Below are 17,199 nucleotides of genomic sequence, written 5' to 3' on the forward strand. Positions count from 1 at the left end.
TCCTGAAGCTTTGTCGGAAGATTGCTCAGGATGATTGAGCTGCAGTTCTTTGTCATGGGTACTGTACCCTCTGCCTCCCAACTCCGTTTTTTGGTGATGATGTCTTTTAAAAACTTGGCATAATGTGGCATTTCTCGTAAAGCGTCAGCCAAACTAATGTTGATTTGCAGCTTCTTAAAAGTGTTTAAAAACTGGTGGTACTTCCAAGTATATTGCGGCTTCTTCAACCGCTGAGGGAATGGTATTTTTGGTGCATATGGAGGTAGTGGAGTAGGTTTAGTAACTACCTTTTCAGGTTCCTTTTCCTTACACTGCTCCTTTTATACCTTTGCGCTAGTACTCGCTGCGTATGGATCATCCAATGCCTTTACATTCCTCAGCTCAATCGCTTTCAAATGCTCTCGGGGGTTTTCCTCAGTAGTAGATGGCAAACCCCCCTGATTTCTGTTTTGGAGTGCCTTAGCCATCTGTTGTATCTGCTATTCTTGATTGTGAATAGTAGCAGCATGATTCTTGAGTGCTTGTTGAGTTTCTGCGTCCTTCTTTAGCATCAACTCCATCATTTTATCCATCTTACTGTGTAGAGACTCTCCCTATTCTTTCTGCTGGAAACCAGGTGGATGTTGTGGCCTATTATTCTGCTATGGTCTTTGTTCTCCTTGAAAACTAGGACCTGCCTGATTATGGGTCAGGGTTCCATTATCCTTCCATGAGAAATTTGGGTGATTTCTCCACCTTGGATTGTAAGTAGCAGCATATGGATTATTTCTTGGTCTCTGTCCTCCAACATAGTTGACTTGCTCGTTGAACTACTGTGATATAATATAGCACTCATTCGCCATATGGCTAGGGTCTCCACAAACCTCACAGTTACTCTGAATTGCAGCCACACTATAAGTGTTGGTTGCCACAACTTGTTTTGTGAGGAACTCCTGTAGTAGTGACTTGACCATCTCCACTACTGGGTCAGTAGTAACTGCCATAACTTCTCTCTAAGCAGGTGCTTTTGCCCTCTCATTTGGCCAAGAATAGATGTTCACTGCTAACTCATCTAACAGCTCAAATGCTGCGTCACTGGTCTTCCTCATCAATGACCCTCCTACGACTGTATCAATAATACTCCTGGTCTGATCATTTGATCCATTGTTGAAATTTTGGATCAAATTCACTCGCGTAATATGATGATGAGGAACTTTTCTCTACATTTCCTTGTACCGCTCCCATGCGTCACTCACTGATTCCCCATCCAAGTGATCATAAAGCATGATATCTCTTGTCAGCTTTGCGGTCTTCGCCATGGGAAAGTACTTGTTCAGGAATGTTTTGGCCAAATTTGGCCATCTCTTAATGCCTACTCTAGGCAGAGCATGAATCCAGATCTTCGCTTTATCCCTCAAAGAAAATGGGAATAAGTGTTGGCAAATAATCGCAAGTGTACGATATCGCGCAAGTAATATAACTTGGAAGACCAAGTATCGATCCCACAAGGAACAATGAATTAAACAACTAATTTCTAGTATTTTTTAATTGTCTAGTAGAAAAATAAATGGATTTGTGTAAACTAATTAAAATCTAAAATAAATTAACTCAAGTAATTAGACTAAAAATCTGAAATCAAACAAATAAATCGAGGTTTAAACGATAATGATAAAGAGCTCGAGGATTGATAATTCCAAATAAAGTAGTAAAAGAATGGATTAAAACTTATTTAGTGATTTTATCGCGAATCGAGGTATTCTAAAGCACCGAATCCCGCCCTCTCAAGCCTTAAAGATTCAAATAAAATCACAACCTAATTAACTAATCAATTATTAACTTGCTCTCACAATATTAAAACTGAATTAAATAACTTAATTATAATTATGAAGCAAACTCAACGACTACCTAAATTCCAACCCGCTCTCACGGCGTTTTCCTCTATGTTTTTAATTACCTATGTCTATTTTATTAACAATCTCTGAATTAGTTAATTAAACACAAAATCATAAACTAAATGATCAAATTAATTCAAGCATTAGTCCTAGTAATTAAAATACAATTTTTCTCACTTAATAAATCCTAATCCAATTCGAAAACTAATTTAAGTGTTCATATCAATCCCCGAACAAAGGATTTAGTTACTCATGCTTAAGCTTAAATTAAACAAAGAAAAAGATGAAGAATTAAACATAATTAGAACAATAAATACCGGAGTTGTCAATTTCGGAAGAATCGTCTAGATTAAACTTGAAATCTTCACAATCGTTCTTCGCATAAACTGATAATAAACTACTTATAAACTGCTGAGAAACAGAAGTTAAAACGCTATTTTAAGAGAACAAAAATAAAACTAATGTATTGTAATTCTTAAAACTAGTCCATTACAAAGTCTTTATATAGTAGAGGAAGCTCTGGAATCTTCTAAGTCGATTTATAAATAAAATTTGAAATAGGAGTCACGTTTGGAGTCGTAAAAGGAGATTAAGTCCAAATCCAATTCTGATTAGGCAAATTCAACTCTTTCTCGTTCGGGAATTAGATTCTCGTTCGAGACATATGCCAATTTTCCATGCTTCTCGTTCGTACCTCACTTTCCCGTTCGAGACTCTAGGCAAAATTGCCATAGTTCGTTTGGTCTTTGAAGTCTCGTTCGAAAAAAATAGTTTCCGAGAGCAAAATCTCGTTTCCCTCTTCTTGGTTTCGAACGCCACTTTCACCTTTTCACTTGAGTCTCGTTCGAGAATGGCTTTCTCGTTCGAGACTCAACCAAAAACTTCATGGTTCCCGTTCGAGAATTGTGTTTTTCGAACGGGAACAGCTCTTAACTGCACAAGTTTCGTTCGAAACTTTGTAATCTTTTCTTTACGACGTTAATTCCTTTGTCCGCAAGCTACGCTTTTACTCCAACGCTTAATCAACCATAAATTAGCTCCAAATACTCGATTTTCACCTAATTTCCTTTGAAACGCTAACAAACACTATCAAACATAAAAATGCCAAATAATGTATAAAATTAATACTAAACGTGATAAAAACCGAGTAAAATCGACCCTAATTATAGGAGTAAAATACTCCTATCAAACCTCCTCACACTTAACCTTTGCTTGTCCTCAAGCAAGAAATAAATTTTACTCTATAAAATATGTTAGAAATCCTTAGCATATAACTTAACAATAAATCAATCAAAGAAATCCCCCAACCTATGAACAATATGAACAATCAAAACTTCTAAACCCGACAACTAAATAATGATGCAATCAAATAACAATAATAATTTATGACATAATTCAATATAACAAAGGTTACTAACTCATTAGTACAAGGTCAAATTGAATCACACTTCAAGTTTCACTATCACTTGCGGGACATGGAAAATAATCGATTTCCCACTTAGGCGAATCATAGCACAATTTAGTAAAAACCGAGCTAATGGCATCAATATATCAACAAGTATGGTATATATATAAAAAAAAGCTCACAATTGAAAACATGAATACTCACCATTAGCTTGCTCATAGTCCCAGACTCTGCTACTTGATTCGGTAATTAACAAAAATCATATGGTCTTTTAATGGGGTTGTAACGTGGCTAAGGTAAAGGGTAGGTAAAAAAGGATAAATCAAAGGCTACATATCAACTTAATAGACTATTTATTACTACTATTAACTTCTAGGTTGATCTAACTCCACTTTTGCGTTTATATGAACTCATAACTTTTTTTCTTTTTGAATTACGCTCTACTCGTTGCTTGTTGTAGTATAGTGATAAGTATTCCCGCCTGTCACGCGGGTGACCCGGGTTCGATCCCCGGCAACGGCGCCAAAAACTTGTTGGCAAATAATCGCAAGTGTACGATATCGCGCAAGTAATATAACTTGGAAGACCAAGTATCGATCCCACAAGGAACAGTGAATTAAACAACTAATTTCTAGTATTCTTTAATTGGCTAGTAGAAAAATAAATGGATTTGTGTAAACTAATTAAAATCTAAAATAAATTAACTCAAGTAATTAGACTAAAAATCTGAAATCAAACAAATAAATCGAGGTTTAAACAATAATGATAAAAAGCTCAAGGATTGATAATTCCAAATAAAGCAGTAAAAGAATGGATTAAAACTTATTTAGTGATTTTATCGCGAATCGAGCTATTCTAAAGCACCGAATCCCGCCCTCTCAAGCCTTAAAGATTCAAATAAAATCACAACCTAATTAACTAATCAATTATTAACTTGCTCTCATAATATTAAAACTGAATTAAATAACTTAATTATAATTATGAAGCAAACTCAACGACTACCTAAATTCCAACCCGCTCTCACGGCGTTTTCCTCTATGTTTTTAATTACCTATGTCTATTTTATTAACAATCTCTGAATTAGTTAATTAAACACAAAATCATAAACTAAATGATCAAATTAATTCAAGCATTAGTCCTAGTAATTAAAATACAATTTTTCTCACTTAATAAATCCTAATCCAATTCGAAAACTAATTTAAGTGTTCATATCAATCCCCGAACAAAGGATTTAGTTACTCATGCTTAAGCTTAAATTAAACAAAGAAAAAGATGAAGAATTAAACATAATTAGAACAATAAATACCGGAGTTGTCAATTTCGGAAGAATCGTCTAGATTAAACTTGAAATCTTCACAATCGTTCTTCGCATAAACTGATAATAAACTACTTATAAACTGCTGAGAAACAGAAGCTAAAACGCTATTTTAAGAGAACGAAAATAAAACTAATGTATTGTAATTCTTAAAACTAGTCTATTACAAAGTCTTTATATAGTAGAGGAAGCTCTGGAATCTTCTAAGTCGATTTATAAATAAAATTTGAAATAGGAGTCACGTTTGGAGTCGTAAAAGGAGATTAAGTCCAAATCCAATTCTGATTAGGCAAATTCAACTCTTTCTCGTTCGGGAATTAGATTCTCGTTCGAGACATATGCCAATTTTCCATGCTTCTCGTTCGTACCTCACTTTCCCGTTCAAGACTCTAGGCAAAATTGCCATAGTTCGTTTGGTCTTTGAAGTCTCGTTCGAAAAAAATAGTTTCCGAGAGCAAAATCTCGTTTCCCTCTTCTTGGTTTCGAACGCCACTTTCACCTTTTCACTTGAGTCTCGTTCGAGAATGGCTTTCTCGTTCGAGACTCAACCAAAAACTTCATGGTTCCCGTTCGAGAATTGTGTTTTTCGAACGGGAACAGCTCTTAACTGCACAAGTTTCGTTCGAAACTTTGTAATCTTTTCTTTACGACGTTAATTCCTTTGTCCGCAAGCTACGCTTTTACTCCAACGCTTAATCAACCATAAATTAGCTCCAAATACTCGATTTTCACCTAATTTCCTTTGAAACGCTAACAAACACTATCAAACATAAAAATGCCAAATAATGTATAAAATTAATACTAAACGTGATAAAAACCGAGTAAAATCGACCCTAATTATAGGAGTAAAATACTCCTATCAAACCTCCTCACACTTAACCTTTGCTTGTCCTCAAGCAAGAAATAAATCTTACTCTATAAAATATGTTAGAAATCCTTAGCATATAACTTAACAATAAATCAATCAAAGAAATCCCCCAACCTATGAACAATATGAACAATCAAAACTTCTAAACCCGACAACTAAATAATGATGCAATCAAATAACAATAATAATTTATGACATAATTCAATATAACAAAGGTTACTAACTCATTAGTACAAGGTCAAATTGAATCACACTTCAAGTTTCACTATCACTTGCGGGACATGGAAAATAATCGATTTCCCACTTAGGCGAATCATAGCACAATTTAGTAAAAACCGAGCTAATGGCATCAATATATCAACAAGTATGGTATATATATAAAAAAAAAGCTCACAATTGAAAACATGAATACTCACCATTAGCTTGCTCATAGTCCCAGACTCTGCTACTTGATTCGGTAATTAACAAAAATCATATGGTCTTTTAATGGGGTTGTAACGTGGCTAAGGTAAAGGGTAGGTAAAAAAGGATAAATCAAAGGCTACATATCAACTTAATAGACTATTTATTACTACTATTAACTTCTAGGTTGATCTAACTCCACTTTTGCGTTTATATGAACTCATAACTTTTTTTCTTTTTGAATTACGCTCTACTCGTTGCTTGTTGTAGTATAGTGATAAGTATTCCCGCCTGTCACGCGGGTGACCCGGGTTCGATCCCCGGCAACGGCGCCAAAAACTTGTTGGCAAATAATCGCAAGTGTACGATATCGCGCAAGTAATATAACTTGGAAGACCAAGTATCGATCCCACAAGGAACAGTGAATTAAACAACTAATTTCTAGTATTCTTTAATTGGCTAGTAGAAAAATAAATGGATTTGTGTAAACTAATTAAAATCTAAAATAAATTAACTCAAGTAATTAGACTAAAAATCTGAAATCAAACAAATAAATCGAGGTTTAAACAATAATGATAAAAAGCTCAAGGATTGATAATTCCAAATAAAGTAGTAAAAGAATGGATTAAAACTTATTTAGTGATTTTATCGCGAATCGAGCTATTCTAAAGCACCGAATCCCGCCCTCTCAAGTCTTAAAGATTCAAATAAAATCACAACCTAATTAACTAATCAATTATTAACTTGCTCTCATAATATTAAAACTGAATTAAATAACTTAATTATAATTATGAAGCAAACTCAACGACTACCTAAATTCCAACCCGCTCTCACGGCGTTTTCCTCTATGTTTTTAATTACCTATGTCTATTTTATTAACAATCTCTGAATTAGTTAATTAAACACAAAATCATAAACTAAATGATCAAATTAATTCAAGCATTAGTCCTAGTAATTAAAATACAATTTTTCTCACTTAATAAATCCTAATCCAATTCGAAAACTAATTTAAGTGTTCATATCAATCCCCGAACAAAGGATTTAGTTACTCATGCTTAAGCTTAAATTAAACAAAGAAAAAGATGAAGAATTAAACATAATTAGAACAATAAATACCGGAGTTGTCAATTTCGGAAGAATCGTCTAGATTAAACTTGAAATCTTCACAATCGTTCTTCGCATAAACTGATAATAAACTACTTATAAACTGCTGAGAAACAGAAGCTAAAACGCTATTTTAAGAGAACGAAAATAAAACTAATGTATTGTAATTCTTAAAACTAGTCTATTACAAAGTCTTTATATAGTATAGGAAGCTCTGGAATCTTCTAAGTCGATTTATAAATAAAATTTGAAATAGGAGTCACGTTTGGAGTCGTAAAAGGAGATTAAGTCCAAATCCAATTCTGATTAGGCAAATTCAACTCTTTCTCGTTCGGGAATTAGATTCTCGTTCGAGACATATGCCAATTTTCCATGCTTCTCGTTCGTACCTCACTTTCCCGTTCGAGACTCTAGGCAAAATTGCCATAGTTCGTTTGGTCTTTGAAGTCTCGTTCGAAAAAAATAGTTTCCGAGAGCAAAATCTCGTTTCCCTCTTCTTGGTTTCGAACGCCACTTTCACCTTTTCACTTGAGTCTCGTTCGAGAATGGCTTTCTCGTTCGAGACTCAACCAAAAACTTCATGGTTCCCGTTCGAGAATTGTGTTTTTCGAACGGGAACAGCTCTTAACTGCACAAGTTTCGTTCGAAACTTTGTAATCTTTTCTTTACGACGTTAATTCCTTTGTCCGCAAGCTACGCTTTTACTCCAACGCTTAATCAACCATAAATTAGCTCCAAATACTCGATTTTCACCTAATTTCCTTTGAAACGCTAACAAACACTATCAAACATAAAAAGGCCAAATAATGTATAAAATTAATACTAAACGTGATAAAAACCGAGTAAAATCGACCCTAATTATAGGAGTAAAATACTCCTATCAAACCTCCTCACACTTAACCTTTGCTTGTCCTCAAGCAAGAAATAAATCTTACTCTATAAAATATGTTAGAAATCCTTAGCATATAACTTAACAATAAATCAATCAAAGAAATCCCCCAACCTATGAACAATATGAACAATCAAAACTTCTAAACCCGGCAACTAAATAATGATGCAATCAAATAACAATAATAATTTATGACATAATTCAATATAACAAAGGTTACTAACTCATTAGTACAAGGTCAAATTGAATCACACTTCAAGTTTCACTATCACTTGCGGGACATGGAAAATAATCGATTTCCCACTTAGGCGAATCATAGCACAATTTAGTAAAAACCGAGCTAATGGCATCAATATATCAACAAGTATGGTATATATCAAAGAAAAGCTCACAATTGAAAACATGAATACTCACCATTAGCTTGCTCATAGTCCCAGACTCTGCTACTTGATTCGGTAATTAACAAAAATCATATGGTCTTTTAATGGGGTTGTAACGTGGCTAAGGTAAAGGGTAGGTAAAAAAGGATAAATCAAAGGCTACATATCGACTTAGTAGACTATTTATTACTACTATTAACTTTTAGGTTGATCTAACTCCACTTTTGCGTTTATATGAACTCATAACTTTTTTTCTCTTTGAATTACGCTCTACTCATTGCTTGTTGTAGTATAGTGATAAGTATTCCCGCCTGTCACGCGGGTGACCCGGGTTCGATCCCCAGCAACGGCGCCAAAAACTTGTTGGCAAATAATCGCAAGTGTACGATATCGCGCAAGTAATATAACTTGGAAGACCAAGTATCGATCCCACAAGGAACAGTGAATTAAACAACTAATTTCTAGTATTCTTTAATTGGTTAGTAGAAAAATAAATGGATTTGTGTAAACTAATTAAAATCTAAAATAAATTAACTCAAGTAATTAGACTAAAAATCTGAAATCAAACAAATAAATCGAGGTTTAAACAATAATGATAAAAAGCTCAAGGATTGATAATTCCAAATAAAGTATTAAAAGAATGGATTAAAACTTATTTAGTGATTTTATCGCGAATCGAGCTATTCTAAAGCACCGAATCCCGCCCTCTCAAGCTTTAAAGATTCAAATAAAATCACAACCTAATTAACTAATCAATTATTAATTTGCTCTCACAATATTAAAACTGAATTAAATAACTAAATTATAATTATGAAGCAAACTCAACGACTACCTAAATTCCAACCCGCTCTCACGGTGTTTTCCTCTAAGTTTTTAATTACCTATGTCTATTTAATTAACAATCTCTGAATTAGTTAATTAAACACAAAATCATGAACTAAGTGATCAAATTAATTCAAGCATTAGTCTTAGTAATTAAAACACAATTTTTCTCACTTAATAAATCCTAATCCAATTCGAAAACTAATTTAAGTGTTCATATCAATCCCCGAACAAAGGATTTAGTTACTCATGCTTAAACTTAAATTAAACAAAGAAAAAGATGAAGAATTAAACATAATTAGAACAATAAATACCGGAGTTGTCAATTTCGGAAGAATCGTCTAGATTAAACTTGAAATCTTCACAATCGTTCTTTACAGAAACTGATAATAAACTACTTATAAACAGCTGAGAAACAGAAGCTAAAACGCTATTTTAAGAGAATGAAAATAAAACTAATGTATTCTAATTTTTAAAACTAGTCTATTACAAAGTCTTTATATAGTAGAGGAAGCTCTGGAATCTTCTAAGTCGATTTATAAATCAAATTTGAAATAGGAGTCACGTTTGGAGTCGTAAAAGGAGATTAAGTCCAAATCCAATTCTGATTAGGCAAATTCAACTCTTTCTCGTTCGGGAATTGGATTCTCGTTCGAGACATATGCCAATTTTCCATGCTTCTCGTTCGTACCTCACTTTCCCGTTCGAGACTCTAGGCAAAATTGCCATAGTTCGTTTGGTCTTTGATGTCTCGTTCGAAAAAAATAGTTTCCGAGAGCAAAATCTCGTTTCCCCCTTCTTGGTTTCGAACGCCACTTTCACCTTTTCACTTGAGTCTCGTTCGAGAATGGCTTTCTCGTTCGAGACTCAACCAAAAACTTCATGGTTCCCGTTCGAGAATTGTGTTTTTCGAACGGGAACAGCCCTTAACTGCACACGTTTCGTTCGAAACTTTGTAATCTTTTCTTTACGACATTAATTCCTTCGTCCGCAAGCTACGCTTTTACTCCAACGCTTAATCCACCATAAATTATCTCCAAATACTCGATTTTCACCTAATTTCCTTTGAAACACTAACAAATACTATCAAACATAAAAATGCCAAATAATGTATAAAATTAATACTAAACGTGATAAAAACCGAGTAAAATCGACCCTAATTATAGGAATAAAATACTCCTATCAATAAGCGCAGCCAAACTTCATCTTCTGTCATGTTACTGAGCTTGAATGTACTGCACACCTCCAGGAAGTTTGAGAGATGCGCATTTGGATCTTCATTTTGTAGCCCATACCACTGACATCGGGCTTCTAACAACTGAATGATACTGGTCATAATCTCGTAATGGTTTGCCCGCACAGGATGTGCAAAGTAACCATGAGTAGTACTTTCTATATTCTGGTGAAAGAATTCCATCAATGTTGGTTGTCTATGCCTGTTGTTATTCTGTCCTTGCAGATCCTGCTGATTCAGTGGGATCACTCTTTTATCCCCCTCATTATTCAATCCTAGCGTATTACCATCTTCGTCTGCCATATTTAGATTCTTTTATGCTGATTTTCTGATGCTTCGCTCAAAAGTTGTGAGATCCGGTTGAAATGTTTATAAAGGTGGACCTTTGCGACGTGTATTATGCATACACTATGAGAAGAGTACTTGTATCAACAAAAACAACAAAACCCACGCGTAAACCAAGAAAATAAAAGACTAAAACAAGCCGAGCTATCCTAACTTAGATGTTAAAGATATGCTTTCCCCGGCAACGGCGCCAAAAACTTGTTGGTTAAAAATGCTGCAAGTGCACAGTGTCAACTCGTAATATAGACTGTGAAGTCCAGATATCGTACCCACAAGGAAAGCAACTAAAATACACCCAATTAAGATACTCAATTTGGATAGCCAAAAGGATAATTTGGTTGAAGTGTTTTTAATTTAAATAAACTGAATTAAGCAGATTTAATTTAGAATAAAATTAACCTTTTAATAAAAAATGTTTTTAAACAATAGTATGGAAGATCGGGGATTATTAATTTTCTTTATGTCATTAATCTCATGGGATATGGATTATGTTGTCAATTTATGGTTCAGGCTAGTCTAATTCATCTATAACTCTCTCTCAAGCCGCTATAGAAAAAAATACACAAATAACCAATTAATAGGCAAATTACTCACTCCCGTGTTATAAAATACCAAATCAAGTGATTAAATGATATTTATTAAGCAAACCTCAAGAACACGTATTCATTAACTCACTCTCGTGTTATTAATTCATACGTTGTTGATTAACTGGTCTATTTTAATTAAGCTCTCTCAAGTCAGAATTAAAACATAGGACAGTGAATGAATTGACCAAAAACATTCAAGCATTATGAGCATTAATCAACACACAATTTTAACAACAATCCAATATCCCAATATGTTTAAGTAAACATAAGTCCAATTAATAATCCCCGAAAATGGGTTTAGCTACTCATATCTAAAGGAAATTCAACAATGACATATGAGGAATTCATGATTAACAAGAACACAACGGTAATTGATCTCTCAATAATGTTGTAACTTAACTCCGAAATTCCAATATGTTTTGTGTAATAATCCCAACCGATAGAGTAGAAATGATAAACTAAACTCTAAAATAGACTACCTCTAATGGCTTAGTCTATGATCTAAGAAGATGTAAAAGTTGTAATCTCTAAGATTAGATGTCTTTTCTCTACACAAATGCAAGCTATTTATAGAGTTGCTAGGAGTGGAGCTCAAGTCAAGAATCTCTCTTCTCTTCATGGAATTTGAGTGATGATCAAACTTTGTATCTCTTCTTTCCATATAGAGCGGAGTAGGGAGCAAGTTCTTCCATAACCATCTCGAGTGAATCATGGTTCCCTTATCTCATTTCCAACGATGACTTGATTCAATCTCATCTTGATATATTCTTTGAGTGCTAATCAAGTTGTTCCATAATGAGCTTGAGAGGATCAAGGTTGACTTATCTTATTTCCAAAAGAAGCTTAAGTGTATCAAAGTAGACTTATCTCATTTCCAAAAACGGATTGATCTAAGTCAACAATGATTTCTTCTTCCTTAATGATCATTTTGTCAACATTTCTTTCTTTGAGTGCAAGTCAAAGAAGATCTCTTTGAGTGTGAACCCAATATATGTTTCTTATGGAAGGTGTATGAGTGTGTTTGCTAAGAATCCCAAGCGATTTTCCAAGAATCAGAAGACGTTTCTGAATCCAGAAGTCAACCGGCCCTTGGCCAGCTCAAAGTCTTCAGCCGGCTGAGCTGCTGCTTGTTGCTCTTTTTCCGGTTCGATTCGTTTTGATTCGGTTTGACCCGAAACTTGGTTGGCTTTCTTGAACTTGACTCGAATTCTTCTGGCTCTGACTATTTTTGAATTTTAACTCTGTTTTATTCCTAAAAACTCCAAAAATATTAAATATTAACATTTTTTATAAAAATTAACAAACAAGTGAAATTAACTAAATAAGCATATATTTTACATCATAAAGTACTAAAAACTAGTAAATAAATGACCTCTAAATGACGTAAAATATACACTTATCATGGTTATAAGCTTTGCAACACCAAGTGGGCTGATGTTCTTTTTCCTATCAACTACGGAAAAGAATGGCATTAGATTTTAGTCCGTCTGAATTTTATGGAAAGGTGCATCAATGTTTATAATTTGTTGAGATCGGCGAGACGCGACCAATTAATGAATGAGTATGTTGAGTGCTATTGCGTGTTGCTTCCACTATTCTTTGAATCGTTAATGTTATTTGATTTTCGAGATGCTATTGGTACTACTACCGGTTCTTATGAGGGAAAGTGTTTAACCAAATCGTTCAAAATAGAAATTGTGAAAAACTTACCTATTTAAAATGATCTGCAAATTTTTTTCTTTCTATAGTTGCAGCATATAACAAGTTAATTGTCAATTCATGTCAACTCAATGTCAATCTTATGTCAACTTTGCATCAGTAATATATTTCTTACTAATTTCTTTACCTTGTTTTTTTAGTTCTAGTGACTATGGAGTTCATATATCTTGCTCTGCTGAGTTTTTTGTTGATGGAAAAGTTATGGGAGATGATTTTGGTATCATTTGGCACCGAGCTTCTTATGCTTTCTTTATTGTATACATTCCTCGTTTAGAAGGAAGAGTCTGTTATTGTTTGTGATAATGAAACTCCTCCAAAAATCAAGAGAACCACTTCTTAGTCGTTGTTTTTACGGTTGTTGATGTGGTTTTTGGATTAAAACTGTTTTTAGGTTTTTCTTAGTATTATACTTTGAATTTGATGGCTTTAGTATGTTTTTTTTTACCTTTGGCTTTTCATACTCTTTTATTTTTACTTTGGAAATCAATTATGAGCTAATCAATTTCATAAGTGTGTAGGAACATCCCGTAACACTCAAAGATTCGAAAGCCTTCTAGTAAAAAACGAGTTTTCTTCATTCTATAGAAACAGATTTTTTATCGTGCCCGTGACATAATGAAGTCACGGGCCCGACCCTCAAGCCTCTAGGAAATCCTAACTTCTTGAAGAACACCACGGGCGCGACGCACATGGACATTGAAGACCCAACATATATGTTTGAAGACCCCCTATGAAGTGATGACATGTGGCACTAGCCGTTAGAAGAATATGTCTGCTAGCTAGGTCGCTGGGGCAACACATAGGGTCACAAGCGCGACCCTTTTCAACCAGCAAAAAACTGTATTGTTTGTTGGCTTTGTTTAAGGTGTTGCATGGGAAATAGGTTAGCTAATAAACCATTAAAACAACAACAGTCTCTTTTCTTAATTCATATTTGTTGTTGTAGATTTGGAGTAAGCTTGTAAACTCCTCACTTTTGTAGGTTCTTAATTAGTCCTAGAGAATCAACTCCTTGTAAGTTAGAGTTTATCTTTGAGAAAACTCACATTAGTTTGTGTTTAACTAAAAAGTACTAAGTTTGAAGTTAGCTTAGAAAACTTCTTGTGAATCCTTATTAGTGGATTCTAAATCTTAATCTTTGATTGAGTAGTGGATGTAGGATCGTTTTGTGATCCGAACCATGCACTCTAAATCTTTTGTCTCAAATCTCCCCGATCTCTAATTTTCTCTAAATTGTTTATTCTGATTTTAATAAAATTTCAGTGTTTCATTCACAATCTCTTATGTTGCCTATTCAGGTTTTTCTTATACCCGGTTTGGAATTTTAATTGATTTAGAGTTTAATGCTCTTCTTTGTGCTTAATTGCAAGATTTCTCGATAAAAAATGGCAACCGAAAATTTCTTCATCACTCTCAAAACGTTTCTTGATGGATCCAATTACACTAATGGGAAATATAAAATGGATAAGTTTCCTGATATTCAAAGGGTAGATCTTTGGAATGTCTTTCTCAATGGATTGAAGCATTCGGTTAAAATTGTTAACAAAGTTGAAGTTCCTTTAGAAAGATGTGAGTGTTCTAATGATCAAATTAAGGAGAATGCTTAAAATAGGAAAGCCATCAATACCCTCCTTTTTTCAATCTCAAGGGAAGAAATGGGTAGAATTCAATATTGTACATGTTCTAACCAAATGTGGAAGACATAGGAGAATTATCATGACGACACTACCCAAGTCAAAGAGAAGAAGCTTGAGTTGCTTCTTAGAGAGTATGAAGGCTTCACATGCTTGCCTTATGAAGATGTATCCATGATGACAACAAGGTTCCTTGGAATTTTTTACAAGCGTTGAGTCTCTTGGAAAGTTTTTTAAGTTAAGGGAAATAAATGGAAAGTCTTAAGATCCCTTCCTCTTCAATTGCTGCAACCCAAGGTGACCGCAATAGAAGAAGTTCGTGACTTGTCTACCTTGAGGACCGATGAGATGATTGACAAGATACTCCTCTATTAGATGTCCTACATCAAGAGCATCCAAAAGGAGAAGCCAAAAGGTGTCATTTCTTTCAAGGTCTCCACAAGTGATCTTCAACATGAAGAAAACAAGAAGGAAAGCAATGAGTAAGAGATCGTGAGGCTCACCAAACACTACTAGAATGTTGTGATTTAATGTATGATTAATATTCAATTTAATCAAAATGATGAGAGTTTAATTAATACAATAACTATTCAAAATGATTAAGAGTTGGTATAATGAGAAACAAATATATTACACATTTTATGCGGAAGCAAAATCTTACACGGTGGAGACCTTTGACTACTACATTAAGGAGCTGGACAATAAAAATAAACATTTAAGACCTTATTTAAAATCTATTGGATATGAAAGATGGACCATTGACGACTAACATTGTCCATCTCCTTAATGTAGTAGTCAAAGGTCTCCACTATGTAAGATTTTGCTTCCGCATAAAATGTGTAACACCCACATTTGAATTACATAAAGTCATGCTCATACATTTCTATTTTGAAGGTGAAAAGTACATATCGTTCATAAGGATTTACGTGAACATTTAGCGTATGATTGATATTCAATTTAATCAAAATGATGAGAGTTTAATTAATACAATAACTTTTCAAAATGATTAAGAGTTGGTATAATGACAAACAAATATATTAGAACTAAATTGGAATGCAAGTACGTCGCTAAACTTAGTTGATTTGGTTAGAATGAAACAAAATAAACGAAAAGGTTTAAGTTAGATTTTGATAATACTTCAAGGACTATAAAGAGATATTAGTATTTAAAATGATTCCATAACGCCATCACTATTTAGTAGGATAAACCATGACTATATGTTAAAAACCGCCTCGTTAGCCTTTTCTTCATCAAAAACAAATCGTACAAGTAAAAGAGAGAAGAGAGAAAAAAGAACTGAAAATCTAAACCTAATTCATGACAAAATATTAAATTATACTACAATTAAAGTTGTGAATCAAGCAAGAGGATATTTGGTAAGTAATTTTAAGTGTTTTGGTTGATTAGGTTAGAGTTCTTCATGTTTAAGTATGATTTCTGCATAAATCTGAAATATTGATCTCTATTGTTTATGAATCATGCGCATACTTTACATGTTGACCCAAAATCCCATATATACAACCAACATACATTATTGGCCTGAATCTCCCTTTAGGCAACCAATAACTCAATCTTACATCGTTTGCCCAAATCGACATTTTAGGCACCCAACAACTATTATCAATTCTCATTGAATATCCAAATATAAGCATGAAATAATTCTTACAACCAAAACATGACTCACATGAAAAATTTAATCATAATTACCAAGCACATTTACATCTCAAATAAATAGATACTTGCAATTTTAAACAAACGTATATACCAAGTATGACATTATCTATTCACTTACTCAATTCACTGAGTCTCAAACCCGTGAAGTTCCTAGCTTATCCGTCGTATTTTTTTTGGTCTATAAGTACATATTCACATATCTAAATTAATTCACAAGATATACTATATTTATAATTTACATAAAGAAATAAATTAGTAACCACAATCCCTTTTATTAGACAGATTACATGTACTGACTTCAAATTGGGATAATTTTTAACACACACATCATCTATGCACAATATTGATATACGTTCTTTGTATATGAGTCTACTTTAATTTAAATTTAAAAGCACATCAATTGAATTATTAAAAAGCAAATTATGCAAATTTTAGTAGAGCAAGGTCAAACTGTGTGGGCAGCTTGAGCAAAAATATGTTTATTCATTTTACTAAATCTAAATGGAAAAATTGACCTACGATTAAAACTAATATGTTTTAGATGATATCCTATATATTCTATTGAATCAAATTTGGTATCATTTGGACATGTATAACTCCATTTATCAATTTTACAAGTAGATAAAGTTGTAGTCATAATTCTACATGTTATCCAGAATATATAACCTATGGTAAAAGTGATACACACTTAAATATAAACATAATTTCAAAACATCCTTCAGTGGAGTTGTAGATATACGAGTGGAGAAGATATAAAAAAAAAAGAACCAACTCAATTAAATATCTATATAATGAGTTATTCAGGTGTTAGTGACACACTATCAATCTGTATTGGCAGACAAAGCAACATAATGACGTGGACAATTAGGCTATCCTAATGACTGCAACCGATGAAACACAAAGAATAACAATTGTATTAGCCTTACTATAGTTTCCGTAGACTCAAGAAT

General features: G+C 33.5%; 2 non-coding genes across 2 annotated transcripts; both read left to right on the forward strand.

Moving 5' to 3' along the window:
• Positions 1-3,725: 3,725 nt before the first annotated feature.
• On the forward strand, positions 3,726-3,798 carry TRNAD-GUC (transfer RNA aspartic acid (anticodon GUC)). Its single transcript has one exon. It is a non-coding gene; the product is annotated as a tRNA-Asp (tRNA).
• A 2,322-nt stretch (positions 3,799-6,120) lies between these two features.
• TRNAD-GUC (transfer RNA aspartic acid (anticodon GUC)) lies at positions 6,121-6,193 on the forward strand. Its single transcript has one exon. It is a non-coding gene; the product is annotated as a tRNA-Asp (tRNA).
• Positions 6,194-17,199: the final 11,006 nt, after the last annotated feature.

This window comes from Mercurialis annua, linkage group LG2 (genome assembly GCF_937616625.2).
Source record: "Mercurialis annua linkage group LG2, ddMerAnnu1.2, whole genome shotgun sequence".
Lineage (NCBI taxonomy): Eukaryota > Viridiplantae > Streptophyta > Magnoliopsida > Malpighiales > Euphorbiaceae > Mercurialis > Mercurialis annua.